Genomic DNA, 17523 nt, shown 5'->3' on the forward strand with positions numbered 1-17523 from the left:
TCACTCCGCCTCTGCGCCGTCCTTTGCTGGCTTTCCTGGCCTTTGTTGTCTGGGCTGATCGTTCATTCCCGCAACCGGGCTTGGGCGCTCTCAGGAGTCCTCCTCTGTGTCGGCCCCAAAACCTCGAACCTGCTGCCGCTTGTTTGTCCATGTAGGATCGTTGTTGAAAGAATTATTCACCTTTTGTTGCTCTTGGAAATGCATTCAATACTCTGGTATCACAGCGCACGGCTCACAGGATCGCGCTGTCTCCTGTCACAGCCGCTCCAGACCCGTTGCCCCTGACAAGTATCTTTGATGAACAATTTATTCTGCTACTCAGTAAATGGGTATGTTTATGAATAAGTTCTTTAAATCCAGCAGGCCTCAGTTTTCTCAGCAAATGTTCTACAGCAGAATGCCATAGATTCACAAATTAAATCCAGGCTTTCTAGACTCTTAGGTAATACACATCATAGCTGATTCTGTTCCCAGCTCCCCTTCCTTAGGATGCTGAGATTGCCTGTTCTTCACATCCCACCTTCCTCCTCCTCCTTCTCTGATACCCAATCCAGCTTACTAGTTTCCAAACATGCCACACATCTTCTTTTGTAAATGGGCTTTTAAAATATTATGGCCTTTTCAGAAATCCATTCAGGCTCTTCCTCAAGTGATCCCTTCACTCGTTTAATTGCATTAATCAGAACTCAGTGCTTCAGCAAAGTTCAGCTATGCACACACAGCCATAATTCCAGGTTCTTGTGCAAGAAAGTCGGCTGCAGTTTCTGTCCACTACAAGTATGGAGCTGTTCAAGCCTCATAGAATGGTTTTGAGGATTAATAGGACAATTCATATAATGCAGATCGTGCATAAAAGGCATTCAGTAAAGGGGAGTCCTCTCTGCATGTCATGGCTCTGCCACACGATCACAAAAGTCCTGGATCAATCAGTGATTTTATTTTCATTGAGTTCCTGCCATCCCCTGTGACACAATCTCCTCCAGCAGTACAAACCCCAAGAGTCAGAGCCGTTACCATCTGGCAGCTTCTGATTTCATCTCCCAGACATTTCCTAGCTCCCAAGAAGAGGACAATGCACGTGCTGGATACTTCCACAGAGCAAGCTTCCTAGAAGGCGAAGGGGGTCGTCTTCCGAAAGAAATGGTGCAGTGGGGGAGGGGGACAATCTAAGGCAAAGGAGCGGGTGGGGAGTCCCATGTTCATCACTTCTATTCAACATCATACTAGAAGTTCTAGCCAGAGCAATCAGGGAAGAAAAAAAAAAGCCAATTAAATTAGAAAGGAAGAAGAAAAACTCCCTCTATTCATAGATGATATGTTCTTATATATAGAAATCCCTAAAAAATTCACAAAAATAACTGTTAGAGCTGATAAGTGAATTCAGCAAAATTGCAAGATACAGGATCAAAACACAAAAACGAGTTGCAGTTCCCTATGCTAGCAATGAATAATCTGAAAATTAAATTAAAAAAACCAATTCCATTTTAAAAAAGCATCAAGAAGAATAAAATACTTGGAAATAAATTTAACCAAGGAGGTGAAAAATTTATATACTGAAAACTACAAAACATTGCTGAAAGAAATTACAGACCTAAATAAATGAAAAGACATGCCATGTTTATGGATTGGAAGACTTAATATTGTTAAGATGACAATACTCTTCAAAGTGATGTACAGATTTAATGTGACTCCTCTTAGAATCCCAGTGGCTTGTTTTGAAGAAATTAAAAATTCTAAAACATATGGAATTGTAAGGGGCCCCAAATAGCAAAAATAATCTTGAGAAAGGACAAAATTGGAGGACTGATACTTCCTGATCTCAAAACTCAATACAAAGCTACAGTAGTCTATGTACTTCTTGCATAAAGATAGATATAGAGATCAAAGAAACAGAAAAAAAAAAGCCATACATCTATGGTCAATTGACATCTAACTAAGACGATAGGGCCACTCAATAAGGAAAAAGCAGTCTCCTCAACCAATGATGCTGAGAACTGAATATCCACATGTAAATAAATGAACTTGGATACTTAACTCACACCATATACAAAAATTAACTCAAAATCTATCATAGAACTAAATATAAGAGACCAAACTATAAAACTCTTAGAAGAAAACTTACGAGTAAATATTCATTACCTATCCAATAGATGTATTGGACTTCATCAAAATTAAAAATTTTTGTGCATTGATGGTCTCAAGAGAGTGAAAAGATGACCTATGGAATGGGAGAAAATATTTGCAAATTATATATCTGGTAAGGGTGTAGTATCCAGAATATATAAAGAACTACAACTCACCAACAAGACACCTCTGCATAAATGGACATTCTACTGGAAACAGGTAGTCAAATTAAAAATGGGCAAAGGATTTGAATAGACATTTTTTCATAAAAGATATACAAATGGCCAACAAGCACATGAAAAATTGCTCATTGCCATTAGTCATTAAGGAACTGCAAATCAAAATTACAAATTAACAACTGTTGGCAAGAAAATGGAGGAATTGGAATCTGTATCCCCTGCTGGTGGGAATGTAAAACAGTCTAGCTTCTGTGGAAAACATTTTGGTGATTACTTGACAAAGTAAACATAGAATTACTGCATGAACCAAGAAATTCTCTGCCTAGGTATATACCCCCCGCAAAAATCAAAAAGTATTCTAACAAAAACTTGTACCCAAATATTCATAGAGGCACAATTCACAATAGTCAAAATCAACACAAAGGTCCATCAATGGATGAATGGATAAACAAAATATGTCATATCCATACAATGGAATATTATTCAGGCATGAAAAGAAATGAAGCACTGATTCATACTACAATATGGATGAACCTTGAAGACACTATGGAAACCAGACACAAAAGGTCTCCTATTGTATGATTATATTTATATGAGCTATCCAGAATACATGAATTCATAGAGATAGAAAGCAGAGTTTTGGTTGCCAGGGACTGTGGGGAGGAGAGAATGGGGAATTATTGCTTAATGGGTATGGAGTTTCCTATTGGGGTGATAAAAAAGTTCTGGAACTAGGCAGTTGTAATGGTTGTACGATATTATGAAAGTACTTAATGCCATTGAATTATACACTTTAAAATGGTTAAAATGGTAAATTTTATGTTATGTGTATTTTACTACAAAAGAGTCAAATATAAAAGGCACATTGAGAGAAGTGCTTTGGTTCTATGGCACCCTCTACCAGATTCCCCTAGTCCACCCTGACTATACACTTTAAAATGGTTAAAATGGTAAATTTTATGTTATGTGTATTTTACTACAAAAGAGTCAAATATAAAAGGCATATTGAGAGAAGTGCTTTGGTTCTATGGCACCCTCTACCAGATTCCCCTAGTCCACCCTGACTTTTAGAGGTGAACACTTTAGGAGTTTATTGTTTATTTTTCTGTTATATGGTTACAAAACACAAGCAAATATAAATATATATTCTTATAGTATCATTTTTCTCCCTAAAATCTAGCATGCTATGTATACTAATCTGCACTTCAATTTTCAGTTAACAGTATACCCTGGCCCTCTCTCCACATCAACACAGCAAGAAGGTCCTTCTTTTTATACAATTGCTGTCTTCTTCTGTGATAGCACTCATGGTACTGGAGATTCAATAAATATCACTCAGCTTCTGAAAAATTCTGTAACCCTTTTGAAAAGTTCAGCAATTTCCTACATTTCCAATCTCAATTCTAGTTGTGCTTTTCATTAAAAGCCTAAAAGGTCCAAATGACTCCTAAAGCAAAATCCCCTGCTAAGATCCAAATGCAACATGATACATTCTTTGTGATCTTTTTCATTAATGCATTTCCCATGGCCTTCTCCTCACTGTTCACTACTGGAAATATTTAGGGTTGGTGACAAGGGTTGGGAGTTCAAACCATGTGAGATTCTGCAGGGTATAAACCATAACCATTGACAGTTGAGCATTTTCTCCCTATCTGAAAGTGAGTGAGAAGAAAGAGAAGGAAATAGGTCTTCTGCTCCTACAGGCGTCAGAATTTCTTTTAGGATCCTCCAAACCCGAACTCTGACTCTGGTTCTTGGATGCATCAGAGTAAGATGTGCCAACCTTCACGGGACCCTAAGAGTTTCCAAACAGCTTTCTCTCTTGCAAGCATCAAAGGAAACCAACAATCTCTCAGCTACTTCAGTAATTCGAATCAGAAAAGAAAGTGGTTAGTACTTGCTGAAATAAACCCAGTTGGACTCCAGATTTTGGCAGCCATGAAAGAAATTATTTTTTTTTCACACATATGTTTAACACCATGAGTAAAGAGACAAAAGGAAATGAGTTTGCATTAGGTACCATTCTTCATCTTGATTATGATTCAGCAAAGATTCCTTGGTAGAGATTCTTTTCACCTACAAGTTATATTTCTGATAACATGGCATGGCTGCTTCCTGGGCCAGAACAACGGCACCTCTTACTCTGGGATGAAAGTAAACTCCCCTCCACTGCCCATCTCAGTGCTGTTAGTCCTTCGCGAGCAGGGCAGACTCCACCTCCCCACAGCTCTTCTGCTAATGCCATCCTGTAACGATCTTCCTTTCCTCTGTATCATGCACACTCCGCTGCATCCACAGTGTCTGACATATAGTAGGCACTCAATAAAGATACGTTAACTGTTGAATGAAGGTTACCATACTTTGTAGTTCCATTTAGTTTTAATTCTTTGTACTTTCCTGATCAATCTGGGTTCTCCAGAGAAATGGAACATTACATATATATATGAGTGTTTGTATATGAATGTGTCTGTATGTATATGTGTATGTGTATACACACATGCATATACACATACATATATATTTGTTTTATTTGGAGATTTATTTTAAGAAATCAGCTTATGTGATTGTGGTGTGTCTGGCAAGTTTTAAGTCTGTAGGGAAGGCTGGAAGGCTTGAAATTCAAGAGCTGATGCTTTAGTCTTCAGGCAGAATTTCTTCTACACCAGAAAACCTCAGTTTTTGTTCTTAAGGCCTTCAACTGATCGGAGAGCTCTATCTAATGTCTACAATAGTTTTACTTTAAGTAAAGGAGATTAAAGTAAAACTATGTAGATATTAACCACATCTACAAAAATACCTTCATATCAACTCCTAGATAGCATTTGATTAAATACCTGTGCATTATAGCCCAGACAAGTCGACACATAAAATTAACATCCCATCTCCTCATCTGATTTAATATAGCTATGTTGAGGATTTAGTGCATGCTTCTACTGCCATCCATCGACCTCAATTATTTCTGGCCCAGGTCTCTCATTTCTTCTGGAGATGTCTATCTTTCAAAGTTTCAATATGTTTTATTCTTGGTGCAAGCTGGTTTTCTCTCCCTGGGCTATCCAGCGATATAACTTATCTGGTCCCCAGCTCCATTGCTACACTTGTCTGGTTACTTGAATGGTGTAAGATTTTGTAGCTGTCTTCTGTGTTATGGCCACCATGTGCAGTTGTGCATGTTGTGTTGTGTAAGCTCTGGGCAGTGGGATTCACATCCTAGACTCTGTGAATGATAACCCCTGAAGTAACAGCTCTGCAACCCTAAACAGAGACCCAACTTCCAACCATCCATTCAACTATTCATCACCCCATTATTACTTACCCACTAAGCCATCTCTGGGGGAATTCATATTAAAAACTTTATTCATTTGAGAAGACCAAAGTGGGGTGAGGTCAAAAGTTGCGAATACCTGAGATCAAATTTAAGATAAATGACCTTCAGTTGTTAACTCTTCGGTGAGAGTAAGTTTAGTCAATTTTCCCTGAAGGCAGATCTTAATGAGGCCTAGATGGCAGATGACATATATGACAAAGTGTTTCAGAGTATTTGTCAAAAAGCAAACATTTATGAAAACACATTTCACAAATGTCTCCACAGTTAATCTAGTCCTACTTTGCTTTTAGTGCCTGGGATAAATTTTGACCACATTTCGCTGGTAGGGTTACTGAAATTCAAATCTCTCTTGAAACCACTGCTTACAATCTTTTTCTCCTTCTCTAGCTGTCCTTGGCCTCATTCTTGCATTTAGCAAATATTTTGGGGGGCACCTGCCATTTGTCAGGTACTGGACTGGACTCTGATCTTTTCCATCTTGGATGTTATAGTCTAGTATCTCATTCAAAATGACAGACCCTGCCCCCTTTGTTCTAGTATCTCTAAAACTGCATAGCCATTTATCCTCTCTGGGCCGAGACAGAGAAATATTTGCAATTCATTCAATAAGATTTGGTCCATGGGTGATAGAACATTGTTGAATGGAGCACATGGAAGGCATTAAATGACAGACACTGTACCTAGTACTTGCAATGAGTACAGTTGCCATAAAGACTTTAGAACTTAAAGATCTGGTAGTATGACTATGCTAATAACACAGGTGAATAAAGGAAAAAGAGACGGATCTAAGATAATTCTGTAATCTTTATGTTTCCTTTCAGCAACAAGCTCAAAGATGGAGATTAATTTTGGCAATAAATGTACACACATGTTCCATTGCCTGGGAGTTTGGAAATCCACAAATCATAGCCCAATGGAGCCTCGGAAACTGATCTTTTTTAGTCTGATGGGTTGTTATTGCCATGATCAAGGCTGAAGTTGGTTTAGTAAGTTAGACCATCTCTCCACCCAGAAATCTTCTTCCCACCTTGTTCCAAGATGGTTTTAAGGACTCACAAAATTACATGGATTGAACCAAGATTAAAAAAGGAAAGTAGGTGAAAAAAGCAAGAGAAGGAGAAGTAAAAAGATGCCTTTCTGAGTCTAGTTTCCTATTTTCCTTGAACTTGTCTGCAAGAATGTTGTTTCTTATGATTTGCCACATATAATTTCATTTTTCTAATATGCATATTTTCCCCTCATTTTACATCTTTGGAATTGAAAGTCCTTTTACAAAAAATGGCATCTTAGATAAATGAAATATAGTAATCCAATACCCTGGAACTAAAGCCATACCTCATTTGCTAATTGTCTGACCTATATGTATTTTAATCATATATCAAGTTGCTTCTCATGTTCATGTTTTGTTTTTCCAAATAAAATTGTAAATTCTTTGAGTCTGAAAGTGTCCCTCATAGGTGCCAGGCACTTTACATACACTATTTTATTCTGAATTATTTTAACAACACTGTGTGATAAATTGTTCCCACTTTATATACAAGGAAATTGAGGCCCAGGGAGGTGAAGTTACTTGCCTAAGGTCCTATAGCCACCTTAGCAGCAGAATCAGAATCTCGCTGACAAGCCCAGGGTTGTGGGAGTAACTCTCTGCAAGGCGGTGAGGGTGGGAGTCTGTGTGGTTTTGACAAGGGTGGGCTAGAATTTACCCTGGAAATCTTGACTAAAATGTTTTTGTGGGTCCAAGGCACGGTTAGGTTCACACCTAGGAAACTCTCTGAGGGTAAAGCCGCAGCTTGGTTAAATTGGGTGACTCACAAGTGTGAAGGTTCATATTTTAGCACCTGGCAATCAGAGGCAGAATTAAACCACTTAAATATGAACACTGATGAAAACTCAGAACCTTTGCAAAGGCTCCAGGCCACAGCATATATTAGATTCTTAATTGCATCTAAGGACTGAATTACCTTCTAGCCCATCTTTGATTCACATTAAAGGAATATAAAGCGACAACTCTGGGCAGGCGCATAAGACTTTGAGTCCTGTCCTGGAGTCATGTTCTCTGCTTGAACAGATTTGATTTCAGGAGCCCCTTCTGAAAAGCAGGTTCATTATGGTACTTATTGGATAGATTTAGAACCAGGCAATTATAAAGTCCTTGAAGCTGTAATATAGATTTTTAAAAGTCCAAGCCTCAGAAACTTGCAGAGCTAAGACAACTGTAGTTGTACAACTATATTCAAAATTCAATACCTCCTTAGTTTGAATATTGCTCTTTGGTTTCATCAGGAAAAATTACAGTCTTGTGGGAGGGATTAAGGGGAGAGAAAGAGGAAATGCCCTCCTATGGATTTGTGTTGGGCTTTGCATGGCCATGTCACTGAACAAAGAATAAAGGGAATTGGTGACCTAAGCCTACCTCACCTCACTATTTTTCTACCTGGGAGAATTTTCAGATCTTTCAAAACTTTCACTTAATTTTTGATGCTTCTTATATTCTGCTTGGGATTTTCCAGGGCTAGAAATACACAGACATGATTGAAAAAATGAAAATAGGGGTATTTTGTCTCTGCCTTGCAGGAGAAAGTGTTGGTAGTAGATACAGGGTTGTAGTTAATCTAGTTACTCTTCCCCTGTAGTTAGCTCTTTGACCCTTGTGATCACTTTATGCACCATAGACTTAAAAAAGAAAATGTTTGGTAGTAGATACAGGGTTGTAGTTAATCTAGTTACTCTTCCCCTGCAGTTAGCTCTTTGACCCTTGTGATCACTTTATGCACCATAGACTTAAAAAAGAAAATGTTTGAATTCCCACCTTTTACAGTTTCTCAGAATTTGTCTTTCCCCACATTTTGAGACATTTACAGCAATGACTGCCAGTTATGTATTAGTAATATATATGCCAGGCATCCACTCTGTCAAGAGCCTCCAAGGTTAAAGAAGGATGGGAGGTGGTGAAGAATCTTGGTGCCTGGAATTAGAAACAAAATAAATAAGTGGATCCTTATTAAACTTAACCATTTAGACCTCTTTTTTTCCCACTGGACTATAAGCTTATGCCTATTTTTTCCCACCATTGAATCCCCAGTTCCTTGCACAGTGACTGGGACAGAGCTGGGACTATATAAATATCAGGTTAAAAAATAAGTGAATAAATGAATGCGGCAGGGAAAGAACCCTTCCTGTATTGTTCTCCATAGTATCCCCAGACCGTAGCATAGAACCTGGCACCAGTAGTTGCTCGATAAGCATTATAGACTTGGATGTTCTCCTGGAGCTTAAAATATCAGGTTGTTAATGCTTTGTGAAATTCAGCAGTTACTTACTATATGACTAGGTTGATTTTTAGAGACCAGATAATTTTTCAGGTTGGTAATTATCAGACACAGTGAAAAGCGCCAGGTCTTATCTTATGAATGGCCCACCTCAAAGTAGTACCTCTGTAGGTATCTTGCCTAGCTTTGAAGGGGCCAACTCCTGACTTGTTTACTCTGACTCATATAACTCTTTATTAAGTAATTCAACAATCAAATCCATTCTTGTTCTGTTACAGGCATGATGTAGAGTGTGGAAGTCCTTACTATGAAGCTACATTATAGAAATTAGAATATCTGGTAGTGCAAAGAATTCATACCCCTGGATATAGTAAATAGAGAATGAAGAACAGTGAATCGAGGGTTGGAAGGCTCTGGTTTTGGCCCCTGCTTTGACAAAAACCTTAACGACTTGTTTGACTCCTTTGAGTCTTTTTCTCCTTGCCTGTAACAGGGACATCTTTCTGAAAAAACAGTATCAAGTAAATCATATCCAGGGTGAAAAAAAATTATAGCTAGATGGTATGGTATATGTATCTGATTAAAAATATACAAACTCATGGTGAATACCAATTTGCTCATAAGTTAGTGTTTAACAAATGAATTTCCAATGCTTTGTTAAAGAGCTTAGAAATTCAAATACAAGTATTTCCCATTCCATCTCCTAAAGAAACCTACAGATGCAAACTCCAATAGACTTACCTAATGCATCAGAAAATTGTTTCTTACATTTATGATTTATCCTAATTCTTCCCCCTTTTTCTTCCTAGTCCAGGTAAAAGAATATTTGCCAACTCAGTCATAGAGTTGTATAAGACTATTTTGCCCCGTAATCCATCTGTGTGGTACTTTGGTCCAATTAAAATAATTTCTAAATGTGCTGTCAAAGAAATTTTAATAATTATACATCAGCAGTTTGCAGGAAACCACCATCTTGATGTTAGAAAAGAAACAGGAAGTACTGCTTATCACTGGGACATCAAGAATTCTGAAGGACTTACCTACTCTACTGGGTTCATCTTTTATCACCAAAGCTGGTAAAGAATTTGTGGCATTTCCAAAGCTTAATCTAGTTCTTCTCAATACCTCCAGCTAGGGAGACATTTGCCAGTCCAAAACACTTCCACATCAAAAGTTCATATGCCAGGAAAAAAGGGTAGATAGTAAGGCAATTCAACATCAAATAACAATTTTGTAGTGTTTTCAAATACTGCTTAATAGGAAGAGGAGAATCTAATACTGTATGTAGAGTAAAACTTTAATTTAAGAAAAACATACATAAGCACACAAATATACACACACACTTGGAAAGAAGAGGGAAAGAAATACACCAATATAGTAACCATTGCTCACTGTAGGTAGCAGATGCAGGACCTAGTATTACTTCTTATGGCTTATGTCTGTTATCCAAATTATAACAAATAAATATATATTACTTTTGTAATCATAAGTTATAAAAAAGTGTTATTGGAAACCATATTAAATGAAACCCTAACCCTTTGCAGACACTTCATATTGAAAATCATAGAATTTTAAGCAGAAGGGATCCCAAAGACCATCTAGTCCAAATACAATAATTTAATAGTGGATGAAACCAAGGCCCAGAGAAGTAAAATGACTTGCTCATGTTTGGGGGTAAAGGTGGGTGAGGAGGTGACTAGAATCTCAGGTCGGGGGTCTTTTGAGTGCTATCAATGTAGTAACTTGCAAAACTCCTTTTAACATACGCACATAAGTGATATGGGGATAATTTTAGTTCTCCAGATAAAAACTACCCTAAGATCTTCTCCAGGAGTTCACTGAAAGGAAATTGCAATTTTTCTAAAAGCATGATCAAATATCTAGTCCCACTTGACTTGAATTATACGCCCAATTATACGAACACCAACTTGTCATCTCTGGCAATAATTGAGCTCAATCACATCCCACTGTGTGGGCTGCTCCACAAGGTAGACTCAAGGCCCAGGTCCTGCCCTCTCCAATGATGACCTAAACCACTCACCAGATACTAAGAAATGCCTAAACCCATAATCAGAGGGAGAAGGGTAGTGACTAGATCTCCCCAAGTAAAGGAAAAGGGAAAATCACATTTTGACACTGTGAGCAGGAGCCCCAAATGAAATACAGTAACCTTGTGAGGGAGGTTTTTAAAAATTCCATTTTACAGGTGACATTAAGAAGCTCATATGTTTGTCCAAGATCATAGCTACTAAATAGCATAGGCAAAGTCTGAACCCAGGTTACCTACTACCCAGACTAATGCTCTTTTCAATCTTTCCTACAGCCATGAATCCCTATTTATGAGGAAAAATAATACCCATTGCATAAAACAGATTTTACAGAAAGTTAAATGGAAGTTTTCGATTAAGTGCAAGGGTACAGAAGATAACATAGACTATCAGATGGAACTCCCAAAGTAGTCAATAACCAGTTAGAGATCTGAGACAGATGCTGTTGGTGCCCCACTGGGTCCCCTTTACGGGGCTAGTTCATTCCTCCTCCCACTGCTATGACTGTTGATTCCTGATGGCTCACAGCTGCCCCCTTACCTGGAGAAGTGCCCTCAGCTGAACCAATGGGAACCACCTCACCTACTGGGTCCCCTTTACGGGGCTAGTTCATTCCTCCTCCCACTGCTATGACTGTTGATTACTGATGGTTCACAGCTGCCCCCTTACCTGGAGAAGTGCCCTCAGCTGAACCAATGGGAACCACCTCACCTAGGAGGCGACCCACAGCCCATGAATGACTGATATGGAGGTACCAATGCAGCCCTGTTGCCTCAGGGTGGAACCCACTTTGTGATACAATTCATATTCCAGAGCTCCTGAGGGATCAGACTGACCCCTGTCTGCAACTGACACCACATCTTCGCTTCACCTCTTCCCCCTGCCCCATTTGGCTCCCCTCATTCCCTGTCTTCTGTGTGCGCTCCTTCAATAAATCACTTGAACAAGATTAAGGTTGTCAGATTTAGAAAAAACAAACGCACAAGACGTTCGGTTAAATTTGAATTTTAGGTAAACAAAGAATAATATTTTAGTATAAATGTGTCTTATACAATATTTGGGACATACTTATATTAGAAAATTATTTGTTGTTTATTGGAAATTTAAATGACAGTTAAGGAGTGTGCATTTCAGGGACTAGATGTGGAACTCATTAGAGAAATGTGGACCTAAGATCATTTTAAAGGAATCATTTCCTAGAGGGTGGCCTGCTAGGGAAGGGGGTCCTGGCAGGTTGTAATGCTGATGAGGGGTTTCAGGAATAGCCAAAGGAAAAGCACAGCCTAGTGCAGGGAGTGGGAATCTTTTCTATCAAGGGCCAGATAGTAAGTATTTTGGTCTCTGTGGGTCACATAGTTTCTACTGTAATTATTCAACTCAGCCACTGTCACACAAAAGCAACCACAGATGATATTAAATGAATGGGCATGGCTGCTTTCCAATAAAACTATTTACAAAAACAAGCAGTAGGTAGGATTTGGCCTACCCGATATAGTTTGCCAACCCTGGCCTTGGACAAAGTAGGGGAGATCAGAGGAGACTAGCAAGAGAACTTACAAAGAACCTGTGGATTTGCCCATGAGACAGTCCACTTTAAATGTCTAACCATCTTATGTTCATATCAGTTAAGTAAAATCATTTCTGTTCTCCTTTCATGTCTTTTCTCCCCAGATTCCAGCTTTGGAAGGGTCAGGAACTGAGATTAGTAAACTGAGGAAGAGTGGGAAAAAAGAAGACTTTACTTTAAATCAAAAGTGATAAAGAGACTGGATAATTTTAATTATTGAATTAAGAGTGTGATGTAAAGTAACTGTGGAATTTTCTATTAACTTCAAGTGACCAGAAATGGCACAAGTCCCAGTCGGTTTTCATCTAGTCACAGAGAAAGAATGTTCTTCCCTGAATAAATTTTAAAGAGACTGAGAGGCAAAAATACCAATGTTTGCTCATTACTTTTTATATGTCCTACTTGTTTGAGGGTTTATATTTGTAGGTCCTTGTCCAGAATATAACCTGAAAAGGTTCCCAAATGTTGAGGCATCTCCAAAGAAGCCAAGAAAAGTCATTCTCGAGAGAGTCAGTACTGAACACCCGTGAGGCCTGGAGATCACAAAGCAAGTGACAGCGGCAGGTGGAGAGTGAGAAAAGGGGCCTACCATGCCCACTTCCCTGAAGGCAGCAGTGGGCTGGTGGGTGGGGGCTAGAAACCTCACCTCTGAAAGGTTTGCTTTGTTGAAATGTGACTCTATATTTTGATCTCTGAATTAAAACTGTTTGTGACTTAAAGTGACTGTAGGACTTTCTGGTACCTAGGAACTAACAGAAAAGTCATGGGATGGCCTTACTTTTCATCCAGAGGTGGGAAAGGACTGTCCTCATGGAGCAAGACTGAGAGACAAAAACAAAGTTGTTTCTGTGATTGCAACCAATCAGCCCCACATGCTTCATGTACTGGGTAAAGAGATAAAGGTGAAATGGGGCAGGATTCTGACAGTCTTGTGTGCTGGGCCTTCCTTTCTCGCTGTAACCATACAACCCCCAAGAGCTCCCTAGGAAGCCCAGGGTGCCAGGAGGCACAGATTGCCAACTGCTATAGTATATGTAGCTCTCATTTAATTTGAAGGCCTGCAGGAAACAGCTTAAAACTAACTAAAAGTGGGACGATACTAGTGATTTATGTCTTGGCATTTTCCTTAGGATGCACCACAAACTAACATCAGAGCACAGTCGAAAGTTATGCTGTAGCTCAGGGGGTCAGCAAACTTCTCCTCTAATGGACCAGATAGTGAATATTGTAGGCTTTGCAGGCCCCACAGTAACTGTGGCAATTACTCAGCTCTGCTGCTTTACTTGAAAGCAGCCACAGACAACGCATAAACAAATGGGTGTGCTTGTGTTCCAATAAAGCTTTATTTATAAAAACAGTCCATCTCTCATGGAATAGTTTGCCGACCCCTGGTTTGCTGAAGCATCTGTTCCCTGTTTTTTAATGAGAGCCTCAAGTTTTCCTCCAGAACTACCCTTCTCCACTAGCCCTGCTCCTGCTCCATGTGGTGCAGGTGGTTCAAGCCCCACTCCTTTTGTTCCAGGGGTGGAGATGTGACTCAGGTCTGGGCAAAGTGAACATCCCCACATGCACTGTGCTTGACTTACAGGTGGGTCCATATGCCAAAGCAGTCAAAGTCAAGTTAAGTTAAGGGACTTTTACTTGAAGAGGTCTGGATTTCAGCCTGGAAAGATGTAAGTCTGGAATGTTTGGACCAGTACATAAAAAGAATCTGCTCATCCTTGGTGGGATTCCCCTAATACAAGAATTTGTGTTTGCAGAAAAATGTGAAGGGGATATAGAAGTCAGACTGGGAAGGGAGGGAGACTAGGCAAAGATGCAACATCAAGCAAAGTCCCAGGAACTGAAGCCTGGCTAAGTTCTACAGGAGATGGGAGAGCTCTGGAAACACCTCAAGTGCAAAGTTGTTCCAATTAGCGGTGAGGGAGTTGAGGTTTATTTATACCTCTGCACCTGTCGGTCATTGGTTATGCTCTATCCCTGGGAGAAAAATTCCCAGGCACTTCCAGCTCTCAGGGCAGTGGCAGGACATTGGCTTCAGATCTTGCAGCCAAAGGAGCACAGAGGCTGCTGTCAGAAGTGAGAGCACACCACGTATGGGTGTGTGAATGCCATGGGTAGAAAATGAACAGTTTCTGCTTCACTGTTAGAGAGACGTGGACAAAGAGGTAAAGACTGCACTTTGCAGTTATACGAGGGTACTTGAAAAAGTTCATGGAAAGGTTCACATTTCTTTTAATTCTATTTTCCATGACTTTTTGAAGTGCCCACATATATAGAAAATCCCTTTAAGTTTTCTATTAGTTGCAAGCGAAAGTGTCTTGATAGAGACACACAACTGATGCACCTTTGCCATGTTACAGAGAGGGAAGAAAACAAATCTTAAGAGGTGGCATATCGGCTTTTGTACCTCATGCCTGGAAACTAACTTCTCACAGCTGAGTTTTTGTGTCTATTTCTATTCTTGATAACATCTAATTGTAGAATTGCAGGGGTAGGAGTCTTTCACACCCTTATAAAATCCAATTCCTGAGGATGACCGAGGGCCTGGAGAGTATGACCCCGGTTGGGGACGAACCCCAGGTGCACCCAAGTCCTTAATAAATAATAGAGCACAAGTAGAAGAAAAGGCAAGAAATGTGGGAAATGTGATATCTCAGTTCCAAGGCCCAGTGGACCAACTTGGCAGTCTTGGATAGAAACAGATTAAGTGTGAGAAATCACTCATCCCTAATATATAGTCATTTCATAGACTTTGCCACTGTGAGAAGCATTCAGCCTCAGTAAGTCACAGACAACAAAATGTGCATTTTTTCACTTCAGAGGATTTAGCCAGTTGATTAACTACAAAAAGAGGGAGCTTGGTGGGTAAAAGACTAAGCTTTCACTTCAGGGAATTATGGTTGAGCCCTCCAAGAAATGGAGTTCACGTCTCAGCTCTGGGACTCTCAAGGATAATAGCTCACATCAGAAAACCACAGTGAAGGATTTGGCAAGCAGGGACTAGGGCAGGGGGTTGGGTGGGTGAGGAATCACAGGAAATCTCTCTTCTCAGCCTCATGGTCAGGGAATTCTTAAAGATACGCAGAATAAGTGGAGAATATTGGAAACCCAGCACTGGGTCTGATTTGAAACAGCCTCATATTTTGGGGGACAAAAGAATGTGTGGTGCCCACAAAGAAAGGTGATGTTCATGGAAATATTCTTCCTCCCTACCTCTGTTCATTTATTTTTTTTCTTAAGGGGACCTATTTGTCAAAAGGGTAGGAAATCAGAAAAACACAGAGATTCACAAAAGTTCATGTATTCAGGGCTGAATTTATCAATAGGCAGATTGGATTAAGAGTAATCATAAGAAATCATCAGTATTTGAATGAAAAATGACAATTTTATGTAGTTCAACCGGATAATTTGGATATTACCAAAGCAAAAGAATTTTTCTTGAAATATTTTGATGTTAAATAATTCAAAAAATTATTGAAGCAGCCTATGACAATTTTATGTAGTTCAACCGGATAATTTGGATATTACCAAAACAAAAGAATTTTTCTTGAAATATTTTGATGTTAAATAATTCAAAAAATTATTGAAGCAGCCTTGATGGGAAAAATCAGAATGTTGAATGTTTTTATGTTTTCTAGTATTTACTTTATTTTTCAGTATTGTCTTTATTTTGAATTACATGTCTAAGAGGGGGTGAGGATAAAATAAAGTTTTCAGGACTTGTTTATATAAAGATCTCTTTTGAGCCCTGGTTATATTTCTAGTATGAATTTCTACAGGTCTTTTTAAAAAATGTTATTATTCCAAACACCTAACAAAGGACCTGACTCCATCACTTAGCTGTGTGACTTAGATTATGCAGATGTAAGCTTTTGATCTTTAAGTTCCAATTATCCCTTCTGTTGTAACAAAGTAAGATAATAAAAGGGTATGTCTTATAAAGATAATTTTGAAAACTACATGAGATAATGTAAGGTGTCTCACATACTAAGCACTGAATAAATATTAGCTAGGATAATACAAGTTATTATTGTTATTATTATCATCATCATCATCATTACTAGGAACAAAACTGAAGAAGGTGGGGCCCGTTTTTTATTTTCAGTCAATGTTCCAGGTTCACCTTCTGAGCATTCATCTCCCTCATTGGCAAAAGGGAAGAACCTGAACTTGGAGTTAGAGATCTGGGATCTAGTCTCCGCATAGCCACTTCCCAACTGTATAACCTTAAACAAGTTACTTAAAGGTATTTGAGCCTCAGTTTCCTTATCCATAAAGGTGAGGAATACCCATCTGATGAGTTTGAAGTAGAGATCAAGTACAAAATTTATACCACCGTGCCTGGTACACAGTAGACACAGATTAATGTCTCTCTCTCCCTTCCACCCACTGATTCCTTTTTAAAACCCCAACCGCAACTTCTTAAATGCCTAAAGGCCTTGTCTTTCTTGTAGGCCCTGAGCCCCTCCTGTCCCCCTGCCTCTCCCCTCACAAGGGGTCAAAACCTCAGTTCTCCAGATCCTGTCCTACTCCCTTTCAATTTGATAGGACATAGCAGTGAAGGTACTAATGGCATTCATTCATTCAAGAAATGTTCTTAATTATCTACTAGGTGCCAGCCACTGGGAGTACAACCGTGAATAAAACAGACAAAAATCCCTACCCTCAGTGAACTTACTTCCACAGGGTTTGAGTTTTCTGTCACTAGTCAACAACAAAGTAAATGGGAGATGATGATAATTCTTTTTTTTTTTCCATTAAATTTTTATTTTGTCAATATACAATGTATATGATTATTATGGCCCATCACCGACACCTCCCTCCCTCCTCCCTCTATCCCCTCCCCCCCAAGAATGTCCTTTCCGTTTGCTTGTTGTAACAACTTCAAAAAGTTATAGTTGTTATATCTTCTGCCCCCCCCCGCGGTTTTTTTTGTGTGTATATGTGGGTGAATTAATTTGTTTACTTTTTAGCTCCCACCAATGAGTGAGAACATGTGGTA

The sequence above is a fragment of the Galeopterus variegatus genome, unplaced genomic scaffold (genome assembly GCF_000696425.1).
Source record: "Galeopterus variegatus unplaced genomic scaffold, G_variegatus-3.0.2 Scaffold3713, whole genome shotgun sequence".
NCBI classification, from domain to species: Eukaryota; Metazoa; Chordata; class Mammalia; order Dermoptera; family Cynocephalidae; genus Galeopterus; species Galeopterus variegatus.